This window comes from Saccopteryx leptura, chromosome 2 (genome assembly GCF_036850995.1).
Source record: "Saccopteryx leptura isolate mSacLep1 chromosome 2, mSacLep1_pri_phased_curated, whole genome shotgun sequence".
NCBI classification, from domain to species: Eukaryota; Metazoa; Chordata; class Mammalia; order Chiroptera; family Emballonuridae; genus Saccopteryx; species Saccopteryx leptura.
This window is the reverse complement of record NC_089504.1, coordinates 149208417-149221577: the sequence shown is the minus strand read 5'-3', so window position 1 is coordinate 149221577 and position 13161 is coordinate 149208417. Positions and strand designations below refer to the sequence as shown.

The 13161-nt window shown below is 36.9% G+C and overlaps 1 protein-coding gene across 2 annotated transcripts in view; it reads right to left on the bottom strand.

Moving 5' to 3' along the window:
• The window catches only part of MSRB3 (methionine sulfoxide reductase B3), a 174091-nt gene that overhangs the window by 64426 nt on the left and 96504 nt on the right, over window positions 1-13161 (bottom strand). The window lies entirely within an intron of this gene.

Here is a 13161-nt window from a genome sequence, read left to right as displayed (position 1 = left end):
AAAATATTGCTTCAATAGCTAAGAAACATTTAAACTATAACTTTAAAAGCTCTCAAGTTGCTACACATGGTCTCCTGCTCCAAGAACTTGGAAACACTATATTGAGTATTGAACCTGTACTTTGTTTTCCATGCTCAGTGGCAAAGCTCTTCATTAATTAATTAATTAACTTTTTGCTACAGAGACAGACAGGAAGGGAGGGAAATGAGAAGCATCAATTCTTTGTTACGGCACCTTAGTTGTTCATTGATTGCTTTCTTATATGTGCCTTGATTAGGGGGCTACAGCAGACCAAGTGACCCCTTGCTCAAGCTGGTGAGCCTTGCTCAAACCAGTTGAGCCCACGCTCAAGTCAGCGACCCTGGGGTTTCAAACCTGTGTCCTCCATGTCCCAGTCTGACACTCTATCCACTGCACCACCGCCTGGTCAGGCCAAAGTTCTTCTTTACAGGTATGGATGAGTGGATGAATGGAGGAAGTTGAAGCCAATGAAAGTTAGGTTATACAAGGTCTTACTGGCCAAGACTATCCCTATCTTGCGATGGATAGATAACTCATGTTAAACTAAACTTATGAACGTATACATTCAATTTGTCTATTTTCCTTTGTTCTTTTTCAGTGCTCAAGAGAGGAGCCTTCTGGTTATAATCTGACTCCCCATGTAGGTCAGCCGTTAGGGTGATAATATATTATATATAGGAAGGAAATTTTGGGCCCAATATTTAGTTCAGCAAATGGATAAAGTGAGTTAGTTTTTATTGTAATTTTGTGAGTAATATAGTTTACTACTTATAAGGAAGACACTGATATGTAGATGTAAGTGTTCTGAGCTATTGAAAATTTTATTTTTCATCATAAGCAAATGCATTGGCATTCTAGCTTTACCCATCAGTTTTCTGGGTTTGTCAATATGGGTCCATCCCTGAGAGATATTGAAACCTTTAGGTTTCTGAGCCTGAAAGTTTAATACCAGAGAGTAGAACAGAGAAAAGTTACCAAGGCAATTAATGCTATTTTTTGAGTCCTCTTGGGAAACTGCCAGAAACCTCAATAATAGCCTATTAATAGCCATACTTCAGTCATATGTAAATCTGTATTACACTTTGTATTTTCAAGGAGTGATCATAATAACATTATTATGTTCATTTTGAGAAAAATTTTTATAACTTATGGTGTATACCAGTTACTAAATATAATAATTATAGAAAAATAAAAACCTAATTATAGAAAAATTAAAATAAAAACTAAGTTCTCATTGAAAGAACTGTCTCATGATCTAATAAAAAGGATACAATGATTGCAACTTTGAGATATGAAGTCCAAATCAGATTGGCCATCTACAAGCTATATAGACTTAAGTGAGTCTCTTAGCCTTTCTCTCAGTTCCTTCTCTGGTAAAAGTATTTCTGGGTATCTTACTAAGATTGTTATGAGTTTCAAACTTGGCAAGATTCACTGAAGCACTTTTGAAAGCATTATACAAATATTTTCATCACTATACAGTTACATCTATTAATATCACCTCTGAGGTTAGGTTACCAAATAATGCAATTGCAAAGAAGGAATTGGAACCACTTTAAAAATGGAAACACTCTAACTCTATAAACATTTTTACTAAATAATTGATCTAAGTACATGATACTCTAATGTTGTAGGTTTGTAGGTTAAATTATTGGCTCTGATTCTCCCCTTCCTATCTTTATACCTTTTACCATGTGACTTAAGGTTAGCACAATCTCAGTTCTTTCCCCACTCCTTTACTTTGAGCTTGTCCATGTGACCTGCTTGACCAATGGAATGCTAGCAGACCAGACCGGCTGTAAACAGAGACTTGAAAGGTGCTTGCATAGTTGGGCTTGCACTCATCTCTTTTATCAATGACAAGACTGTGGGGCAGACCTGGACACAACCTGAGACCAGCCTATATCAGCCAACTCCCAATCAACCCATATACATGTGAACAAGAATGAATTATTGTATTTTAAGTCACTGCTTTTTGAGATGTCCTGTTATACTGTATTATTGTGATAATCACTGATAGACTCAGTGAATATATAGAACATAAAATACTGTATTTGTATGATCTTCAATTTAAAGAATTTTCTTCAAGTTAGATAATGTAATCTCTAGTCACTAATTTTGTCTTACCCAACAATAATCAATGAATACCAACTATTTACTAGGGAGTATTCCAGGCCCTGGACTAGTTAGGGTATATAACACTACTTGCCATAGTAAATAATTGGCACAATCTCAGTGTTTATTTCTCTTTATATAAAACTCGATGTTTTAGGGTAAAGGTCTCTCTTGAGTGGATCTCTTCCAGTATGACTCAAGATCCAGACTCCTCCCTTATTTTGATGCCATCATGTTCAACGTGTACCTCTGACGTAACCTCAGAAGGGGAAGAAAAATGTAGGGAAGCGTATTGGATACTTAACCCCATTTGCCCAGAAATGACCAAATTCTACTGAGAGAATTAGTCATATGTCCCCTTACAAATGCAAAGAGGCTGGAAATTATAATCCCTGGCCAAGTGGCCCCTTCTCAACAATTCTATACTATGAAAACGGAAAATAAACCTTTGGTAGTTAGTTAAGCATTTCTATCACAATTAAAGAACAAAACAGGCCAACATTCCCAAACTCGTGCAATTTTTGTTTATTGACTGATTATTTCAAATAACCAAAGTTATTAAAATGAATAAGAAGACATGTTCTTACCTTCAAGAAACTCACAGACTTGGAAAGAAAGAAGAAATCCACACAAACAATTATAGCAGAGGATAAATATCATAATAAATGAAAGTATAAGATCCATCTGACCTGTGGTTGCGCAGTGGATAAAGCATTGTCCTGGAATGCCAAAGTCGCCAGTTAGAGGCCCCAGACTTGCCTGGCCAAGGCACATATGAGAAGCAACTATGATGCTTCCTACTCGTCCCAACCCCCACCCCACCTTTCTCTCTTTCTTTTTCTTTCTCTCTGTCTCTCTATCTTCTTTCTAAAATCAATAAATAAAAAATTTAAAAAAATAAAAATCCAACGTTAGCACAGAGCAAGGGATTACTAACTGCTGGGAAGGTGATAAGAAAGAGTATATTTATTTTAGGGGGCAATTCTTGAGCTAAGCCTTAAAAGATAAACAGAATCTTGCCAGACAGACAGAGGAACTGGGGAGGATGCTAAACAGAAAATACAAACCTTTGCATCATATAATTGCTCAGAGCCTCCTTCTTTATAAAGCTATGTGATGGCATTCAGGGCAAGAGGGGAGGGGAAAGCACTGGTATTTACAGGTGGTAAAACCACTACTTGCTTCATATATGAATTTGGAACATAAGTTTCCTATTTAGAGCAGCCTTCACTCCCAGGAGCACTGATTTGGAATAATGTTCACTACAGGAAGACAGTAGTACTCATAAGCAAGATGGCTAGTTACCAGAAAACAGAAAGTACGTGGAGCTGACAACATAGGGAAGGTGATGCCCTCTTGAGAAGTACAATTCATGTAAAAAAAAAAAAAATGATTGACAGGCTAGCTGTCATCTCACAGTTCTTGTCAGATAAAATAGAAACCAATAAATAATTATATAAATCATGAATCAGGTTGATTTAGTAAACATGAATTGCATCAAACCCTTTACATTGCAGAGAATATAGTTTTCAAATTACCCACAGAAGAGTTACAAAAATTAAATACATATTAGGCCAAAAAAATAAAACTTTAAGTACTAAATAATAGGCTTACTAAAAAGTAGTAAGGAAAAAAATAAATAAATAAATAAAACTTTAAGTACTGAATAATAATCATAAAGCCTTGAAACTAGAATTCAACTGCAAAAAAGAGGAAAAAAATCCCACAAAAATGTAGAAACTAAACAACATACTTTTAAAAAATGAATGGGTCAAAGAAGAAATAAGTGCAGAGATCAAAAGATATATACAGACTAATGAAAATGACAATACGACATATCAGAATCTATGGGATGCAGCAAAAGCAGTGATAAGAGGGAAGTTCATATCACTTCAGGCATATATGAACAAACAAGAGAGAGCCCAAGTGAACCACTTAACTTCACACCTTAAGGAACTAGAAAAAGAAGAACAAAGACAACCCAAAACCAGCCGAAGAAAGGAGATAATAAAAATCAGAGCAGAAATAAATGAAATAGAGAACAGAAAAACTATAGAAAAAATTAATAGAACAAGGAGCTGGTTCTTTGAAAAGATCAACAAAATTGACAAACCTTTGGCAAGACTTACCAAGGAAAAAAGAGAAAGAACTCATATAAGTACTGAATAATAGGCTTACTAAAATGTAGTAAGAAAAAAAAAAGTAGTAAGGTCACATTCTTTGGCCACCAAACAATAAAACTGAAAATTACAAACAAAAGTAAAAAGTAGAAATATTTGGACACTTTCCTAAATAATTGTGGGTCCAAAAGAAAATCAAAACTGCAACTATTTAAAATACAATACAAAAAAGTCTATGAGATTCAGCTAAAGTTTTAATTGAAGAAAAGTCACCGTCTTAAACGTTCTAATTCCAAATTAGAAGGAAATACAAAATTTAAGTATGTGACAAGAAAATCAATTGAAAATTATTAGAAGGGAAAACATGCCTGACTAGGTGGTAGCGCAGTGTATAGAGCATCGGCCTAGGATGCTGAAGACCCAGGTTTGAAACCCGGAGGTCTCTCTGGCTTGAATAAGGGCTCATCCAGTTTGAGCGTGGGATCATAGACATGACTACATTGTTGCTGGCTTAAGCCCAAAAGGTCACTAACTTGAAGCCCAAGCCATTGTTGCTGGCTTGAGCCTAGGGTTATTGACTTGAGCAAGGGGTCACTGGCTCAGCTGGAGTTCCCCAGTCAAGGCACATATGAGAAAGTAATCAATGAGCAACTAAGGTGCCACAACTACAAGTTGATGCTTTTCATCTCTCTCCCTTCTTTCTCTCTCTCTCTCTCTCTCTCTCTCTCTCTCTCTCTCTCTCTCGCTTCACAAAAGAAAAAAAAAAGGAGAGACTTCATTTAGATCTATCTAATCCAAAACCTCTGCACTTAAGACATTATGCTGCTTTCTGGTCTTTAAATTAGTTTATAAAAGGAGATGAAGGGCTTTGTCCCCTTTGCTTGTTTCTACACAATTCAGTAAGACTGTTATTGAGAGGGTTGCCTGATTTTTCAGGCCAACCTTGAATAGGATCCAGCAAAAGAATAAGTGAATGAAGGAAAGAATGTGAAAAAAGAACAGTATTCGCAAACATTTGCTATTGTTCTAAGTTAATCTCTTTTAATGATAATCAAATGTGAACTGTCACTCCTTATTAAAAAGTATAGAAAAACTACACACTAATCATTAGCATTATTAGGCCATTCTCATTAAAGTCAAAGTGGAAAACAAGTGATATGGTTTGAATAAAGAAAGTAAATTTGTCAAAATCTAAAATACATTACTTTATGTTTAAATATCAAAATTTAATTCATCATCTGGATCTAAATTTTACTTTGTTAGCCTTTCTCAGCTAACTATATTAAGGTATCCACAAGAATTTGTATAATGGACCAACTAGCTGTAAGGTTCCATGAGAGAAGGAATTGTATCTACCCTGTTCACAGCTATAAGCTCTGCATCTGGCATACAGTATTCCTTAATAAATACATGTTAGATTCATGAATAAATAGTCATTTCTATTAGTGAATGATGCCCAAAGACAGATCTCAATACCTTTATAGAGATTTATATTTTATTTTCTTCTTCATTGTTACAAGATCCCCACAATTAAATTTAAAATGACAAAATTGGTTTGTAGCAATTAAAAGGTATTGTCAACATATTCTCACATTTATAAGATCTGAAAATATTTCCCTTATAAATATTTCTTGAGAAAGGCTTAGTATGTTGGGAAGATTGCCTCATTTACTTATAAACTTTCAAAACTCTAGTTTTACTATATTCAAATTCCTCATTTCCCTTCAACTTAATGACAAGCATTATCAGCCTACTCTATTTGTCACTGCCCTTATGTTTTTGCCTCAAGCTTTAACTGATTATATTCTTTGATTTCCTTACCCTAGTGTAAATTCCTTTTTAACTACAGATCTTAAAATCAACACTAGCTGCTTTTGTTCCTTGCAGTTTTCTTTCCCCCTTCAAGATAATTATATTCTGTTGTGCCTTTTATTATGGTGTCTTTTAGGATCTTCTAACCTTTTACATTCTTGGGCTCTATTTAATAGCAAGCTCCCTCCTCCACTCTACACACTAAACCATGCTCATTAGGTTTCTTAATCCTCCATAATTTGCTTTCATGAAATTTTATACCTTTCAGTTGGTGTGCTCTATGAGTCCATTTCCTTGGTATAGCTATTCCAAGCAGCCCAGAATCAACAAGCACTAAATAGAAGTTTATTCACTTTCAGAGCCAACGTCACTCTACTCTGTTGAGTCACATTGTTCGTGTGGAAAAAATAAAATCTTTGTTTTGGATGTTTATGGACCATAAAACTATACCATTTAACCTGGTATTTTATTTTCTCACCCAAACATTGCCTGAGAAAGTTAGGGGCATGGAATTAGACACCAGGCAGTCTTTAACATACAGTTATAGGCTACCTTTTCCTTTGGTCAGAAACCTGTTCTATTTTAATAGAGCAGAAATAACAATTTCCTGATGTTGTGTAGTGACTAGTAAGTTCCAACTATATCTTTGTCTCATACACAGAATTCAGAAGAGAAAAACATCTTTTTTCAGTTATTCTGCAAGATCTCTGCTTTTCCAAATGGGTTGTTTTTAAAAGCCATGTGCATGTTCTTGGAATCTGCCTACACAGCCAACTCTGGTCTGTTCAGCCGTTCATCCTCTGCTTTCTCTTCCATTCTACTCATCACTAGCACTTTTCCTGATGGGTATGCACAGAGGGATCAAAAGAGAATATATATATATATATATATACACATATATATATATGTGTGTGTGTATATATATAATATACATAATATATATATATAAGTGTGTATATATATATACACACACTTCCTAGAAACTTCAGTTAAATTAAAAATAACAACAGCAACAAAAATACTTGTTTGTAAACTGAAAGAGTTAATGAAGTTCCCAGAGGTGCCTCGCTTATTCAAAGTTCACACTGCAACCTGCGCAAGTTACCTTGTGACCTGCCCCATCCAAATGATAGAAAGCAAAGCCAGTAAGTTCTTGACTTAATTGGTTTGCATGCACACTGACCTCCAAGGCTCTGTTTACATAGCCTATCATGCAATATGCTCCACAGTTCTCTCCCTTTCAAAAGCATGTTTCTCCTGAGATTTGATATATAGCTTTCATGTTTAATCACTATAGTAAAAACTCAATGCTCTGTTTCCTCCAGCATCAACTAACTTCCCTTCTTGGGAGGTGTGGAGATGAGCACAACTTCTTGCTACTTCTGAACAGAAAACGAAGTCTCTTATTCTACAGTGTGTCCATCAAGTCATGGTGCACTTTTGACCAGTCACAGGAAAACAACAAAAGACGACAGAAATGTGAAATCTGCACCAAATAAAAGGAAAACCCTCCCAGTTTCTGTAGGATGATGTGGCAGCATGTGCGCATGCGCAGATGATGACGTAACACTGTATACAGTGGAGCAGCCCACGGCCATGCCAGTCGAGATGTGGACGGTTCAGAGGAAAGTTCAGTGTGTTCTGCGGCTCGCTAAATTCAAATCTGTGACCAAAGTGCAACGTGAATATCGGCGCATTTAAAACAAAGCGCCACCATATAGGAATAACATTACTGGGTGGGGTAAGCAGTTGAAGGAAACTGGCAGTTTGGTGGAGAAACCCCGTTCTGGTAGGCCATCAGTCAGTGACGAGTCTGTAGAGGCTATACGGGATAGCTACCTAAGGAGCCCTAAAAAATCTGTGCGTGAGCCCACATCGAACTGCACTGAATAGGTATGAAACTGAGAGAGTTTTCCTTTTATTTAGTGCAGATTTCACATTTCTATCGTCTTTTGTTGCTTTCCTGTGACTGGTCAAAAGTGCACCATGACTTTACAGACACACTGTATTAATAAAAACACCAACTACACACAATCGTAGGCAAACAACACTAATACATCAACTAGAAAATAGTACTAAAATAGAAACCTAAAAACTCCTTAGAAAGATTACTCTCAATTGGCAAAGCTGCAAACTTTAGACAACTGATTGAGTTGTACTAAACCAGGAGTCCCCAAACTATGGCCTGCGGGCCGCATGCGGCCCCCCTGAGGCCATTTATCCGACCCCCACCACACTTCTGGAAGGGGCACCTCTTTCATTGGTGATCAGTGAGAGGAGCATAGTTCCCACTGAAATACTGGTCAGTTTGTTGATTTAAATCTACTTGTTCTTTATTTTAAATACTGTATTTGTTCCCGTTTTGTTTTTTTACTTTAAAATAAGATATGTTGCCTGACCAGGTGGTGGCGCAGTGGATAGAGCGTCGGACTGGGATGCGGAAGGACCCAGGTTCGAGACCCCGAGGTCGCCAGCTTGAGCACGGGCTCATCTGGCTTGAGCAAAGAGCTCACCAGCTTAGACCCAAGGTCGCTGGCTCCAGCAGGGGGTTACTCGGTCTGCTGAAGGCCCGCGGTCAAGGCACATGTGAGAAAGCAATCAATGAACAACTAAGAAGTCCCCACGCGCAACGAGAAACTGATGATTGATGCTTCTCATCTCTCTCCGTTCCTGTCTGTCTGTCCCTGTCTATCTCTGCCTCTGTAAAAATAAAAAAATAAAAAAATAAATAAAATAAGATATGTGCAGTGTACATAGGGATTTGTTCATAGTTTTATAGTCTGGCCCTCCAACGGTCTGAGGGACAGTGAACTGGCCCCTGTGTAAAAAGTTTGGGGACCCCTGTACTAAACCAACAGATAATGGAGTTTAATCAATATATATGTGAGTACATAGAGAATGAAGCTAGATGGAAGCTCAAGTTTTAATCAAGTTAATTGCGGATAGGACATTCCTTGGGTTCTCAAGTCAGAATTAATTCAGTACCCTGCCTTCTGGTTGAGATTTTCTTAACCTTCACCACAAATAAAATTTTCATCTCACCTGACCAGGTGGTAACACAGTGGATAGGGCGTCGGACTGGGACGTGGAAGACCCAGGTTCAAGACACTGAGGTCTCCAGTTTGAGCGTGGGTTCATCTGGTTTGAGCAAAGCTCACCAGCTTGAGCCCAAGGCCGCTGGCTTGAGCAAGGGATTACTCAGTCTGCTGAAGGCCCATGGTCAAGGCACATATGAGAAAGCAATCAATGAACAACTAAAGTGCCACAATGAAAAATTGATGCTTCTCATCTCTCTCCCTTCCTGTCTGTCCCTATCTATCCCTCTCTCTGTCTCTTGTCAAAAAAAAATTTTTTTTCATTTCTTTAACTGAATATGGACATGGTAATTGCCAGAATCCTTTCCATAAGAATTTTATGTGACCTGAATTTCAGAGATAGAAGAAAACCTCAAAAAATGAATTGATCTCTTTCAATAAATCAAGATAATGTATAATTTCCAGGTTTTAAAAATCACATGAAATATATTTTACTTTATAATATTTCAAGCAAAATAAAAGTGAAACAAATATAGCAAATTATTAACAATAGTAAAATCTATATAATGGATTTACAGGTGCTCATTATACTATACCCTCTAACTTTTATATATAGTTGCTATTTCATTAAAATTTTTTTTTGGCCTGTTGGCTCAGTGGTAGAGCATTGGCCCAGTGTGTGGAAGTCCTGGGTTCAATTCCCAGTCAAGGCACACAGGAGAAGCGCACATCTGCTTCTCTACCATTCCAGGTCTCCTTCCTCTCTGTCTCTCTCTTCCCCTCCCGCAGCCAAGGCTCCACTGGAGCAAAGTTGGCCCAGGCGCTGAGGATGGCTCAACGGCCTCCGCCTTAGGCACTAGAATGGCTTCAGTCACAGCGGAGCAACGCCCCTGATGGGCTGAGCATCGCCACCTGGTGGGCATGCCGGGTGGATCCTAGTTGGGTGCATGCCGAAGTCTGTCTGACTGCCTCCCTGCTTCTAACTTCGGAAAAATACAAAAATACTTTTTAAAAAAAGTTATTGATGGATTTAATTTTGAAGAAAAAAACTGACCATTTTAATAAGAAAAATTTAAATCACTTTCTAGGTTGATAATTTTGGAATATAGTCAACAATTGACATTTCTTATCATGTTATGCTAACAATGAAAACTTTCCTTCCTTTCTCCTGAATCTCACGCCACAGCCTAAAACTCATTTATACAAACTGCAAATGTGCAGTAAGTTCTGCATAAGTTGGATTCTTTACTTGAAAAAAAAAATGTGTGTGTGTGTGTGTGTTTGTGCATGTGTGCATGTGTAGAATTTATTTTGAAATACTTTTTCCTTTATGGCTAGTCATTGACCATACTATTTTTTTTTTTAGATTTTTAAAATTGATTTTAGAGAGAGGGGAGAAAGAGAGAGAGAGAGAGAGAGAGAGAGGGAGGCGAGGAGCAGGAAGCATTAATTCCCATATGTGCCTTGACCAGGCAAGCCCAGGGTTTCCAACCAGCAACCTCAGTGTTCCAGGTTGATGCTTTATTCACTGCGCCACCATAGGTCAGGCCATGATACTTATTTATTTATTTATTTGTAATTTTTTCGAAGTGAGAAGCAGGGGGAGGCAGACAGACAGACTCCCACATGCGCCCGACCTGGATCCACCTGGCATGCCCACCAGGGGGCGATGCTCTGCCCATCTGGGGCGTTGCTCTGTTTTAACCAGAGCCATTCTAGCGCCTGAGGCAGAGGCCATGGAGCCAACCTCAGCGCCCGGGCCAACTTTGCTCCAATGGAGCTTTGGCTGCAAGAAGGAAAGAGAGAGCTAGAAAGAAAGGAAAGGAGGAAGGGTGAAGAAGTAGATGAGTGTTTCTGTGTGCCCTGACTGGGAATCAAACCCGGGACATCCACATGCCAGCTGACGCTCTACCACTGCGCCAACCGGCCAGGTCCCCCATAATATTTATTTCTAAGGTGTTTTTTCCTCCTTAGGAAGATGGCATCTTCCTTCATTTAAAAATCTTACTTTGTCAGGAACACTTTATAGCTGAATATAACATTAAACATAGTTTACTTTCTGTATTTGATGAACAATAGAGAATCTGAACCTATTAAAGTCATACATTTAATTGTTCCAATATGCTACCTTATTTCTGCAAGTTAGACCGATGCTCTAACCAACTGAGCCATCCAGCCAGGGCGCTGCCTTATTTCTAACCCGAACTTGCATGATATAGAATGCCAAAGACTGCAGTTCTAACTTTCTTTGTCATGATTCCCTAATCTCAAAGATAGTAAGCTAAAGGAATTTATAAGAAATAAATAATTACGTTTCCTAATTTGAAACCATCTAAATTCTTTCCACAACATATTTAAATTAAAAATTAAAAAAATAAAAAACAAGTGAACTTCTAATCAATATTCCCCATAAGATTTTTCAGAGTACAAAAGAACTTTATAGTTTTCAAAGACACACAGATGTCCCTGATAGACATTAAAAAAAAATAGGACTTGAAAAAAATAAGAATCATGAACAAAATCTTTGGTCACAAGAGTGAAAGATGTGTGTCTGTACAGATGTTATAACTATTTTCAGAATAAATACTAACCTTCACTACAGGAGTTTAGCAGCATGCTTTAATTCGGATTTGAAAATTTAACATAAATTTTCTGACTTTGACAATAGCTGCTAATATTTCAGTTTTGTACTCTCTTTCCAGGTTTCACCTTCAAAATGAACCAAGTGGATTTTTTCATTTTTAAAAGCTACGTTCCAGATCCCATAGCCTAAAACCGGTTTCTGACTTAATGTTTAGGAAATTAAATCAGATCCATAACAAAGTAGGTTCTGAATAAATATTTGGTGACTGACCAGCAATGATAAAAAGACATGCAGTTTTATGTAAAAATTCATTCTTCATCAATTTTATTCATTTAATTTTATTATCCTTAAAATTTTTAACTACTATGAAAAAAGATTTTTCACCCTATTTTGAGTCACCTCCTATAAATCAATAAAAAAAGTTGAATAGTTGATATGACCCACCATGACTTTAGTTTTCATATAGTCAATATTGTAAATGAGAAATGCTTAGCTTGTGTTATCAACGTCACACGTGATTCAGAAGCCCAAGAACATAGAGAATGGAAAGATTTCTGGAATCACAGTTCTCAAATTAGGTGCAATGGTTAAGTCAAATGTACAGACTATATATTTAGAGTCTCACCAAGTTGGAGAAATTTATAAATCTGTACCATAAAAGAAAGAATAAGCTTTTGAAAAAGAAAAGCATGTTGGCTCCTTAATACCACTATATATATATATATATATATACACACACACACACACACAAAGCCTTACATCTTTTTTTCTATAAATTATTTCTCATGTTTATCTATTAACAGTTCACTAAAGAGCATAATTCCTTTGTACCATACATGAAGCAATTTCTATGCTTTAATAGTATACACCATCAGAAACTCTGAAGCTCATAAATCTCAGCAAATGACATAGAGACAGTCAAACATAAGGATTACATGGCTATATTCATGCTTAATGAGAACAAAACATCTAATGAGGCTGATATGCCACTGTTTAGGAGAATGTAAATTTTGTCCTGATAGACACAAAATAATGGCATAAGGTAACCTTAATTTTTCATTACTTCCCAACAAAACTAATAAAAAATAACTAATAAGTCATAGAGAAATATCTATTTCTGTTGGCTAAAACTCTATAGTTTGCTGGATTAGATGTATCTATCACCCACATTTGATGACAAGTCACTTGCAGAGAGTCTTCAACTTATTCAGGGTGCTTTGTCCACTGAGAGGCTAATATTCTATTTTGAGAAATGATTATGTATAACCCCCACCTCTGCTTTTACAATAAAACTGCAGATAGAGAGCATTTAATGCTTATTGCAGACTATCAAGAATCCCAGAGTGAATATCTCAAGTTATGATTCCAAGCAGCTAATCGCCCTGCTTTGAGGTGGGGTTCATGTTTTGAAAAGAGACTGCCTCGTCTGTTTAAAATCAAAATGGTTCTTGATCTGATGAATTACTCCTCAGAG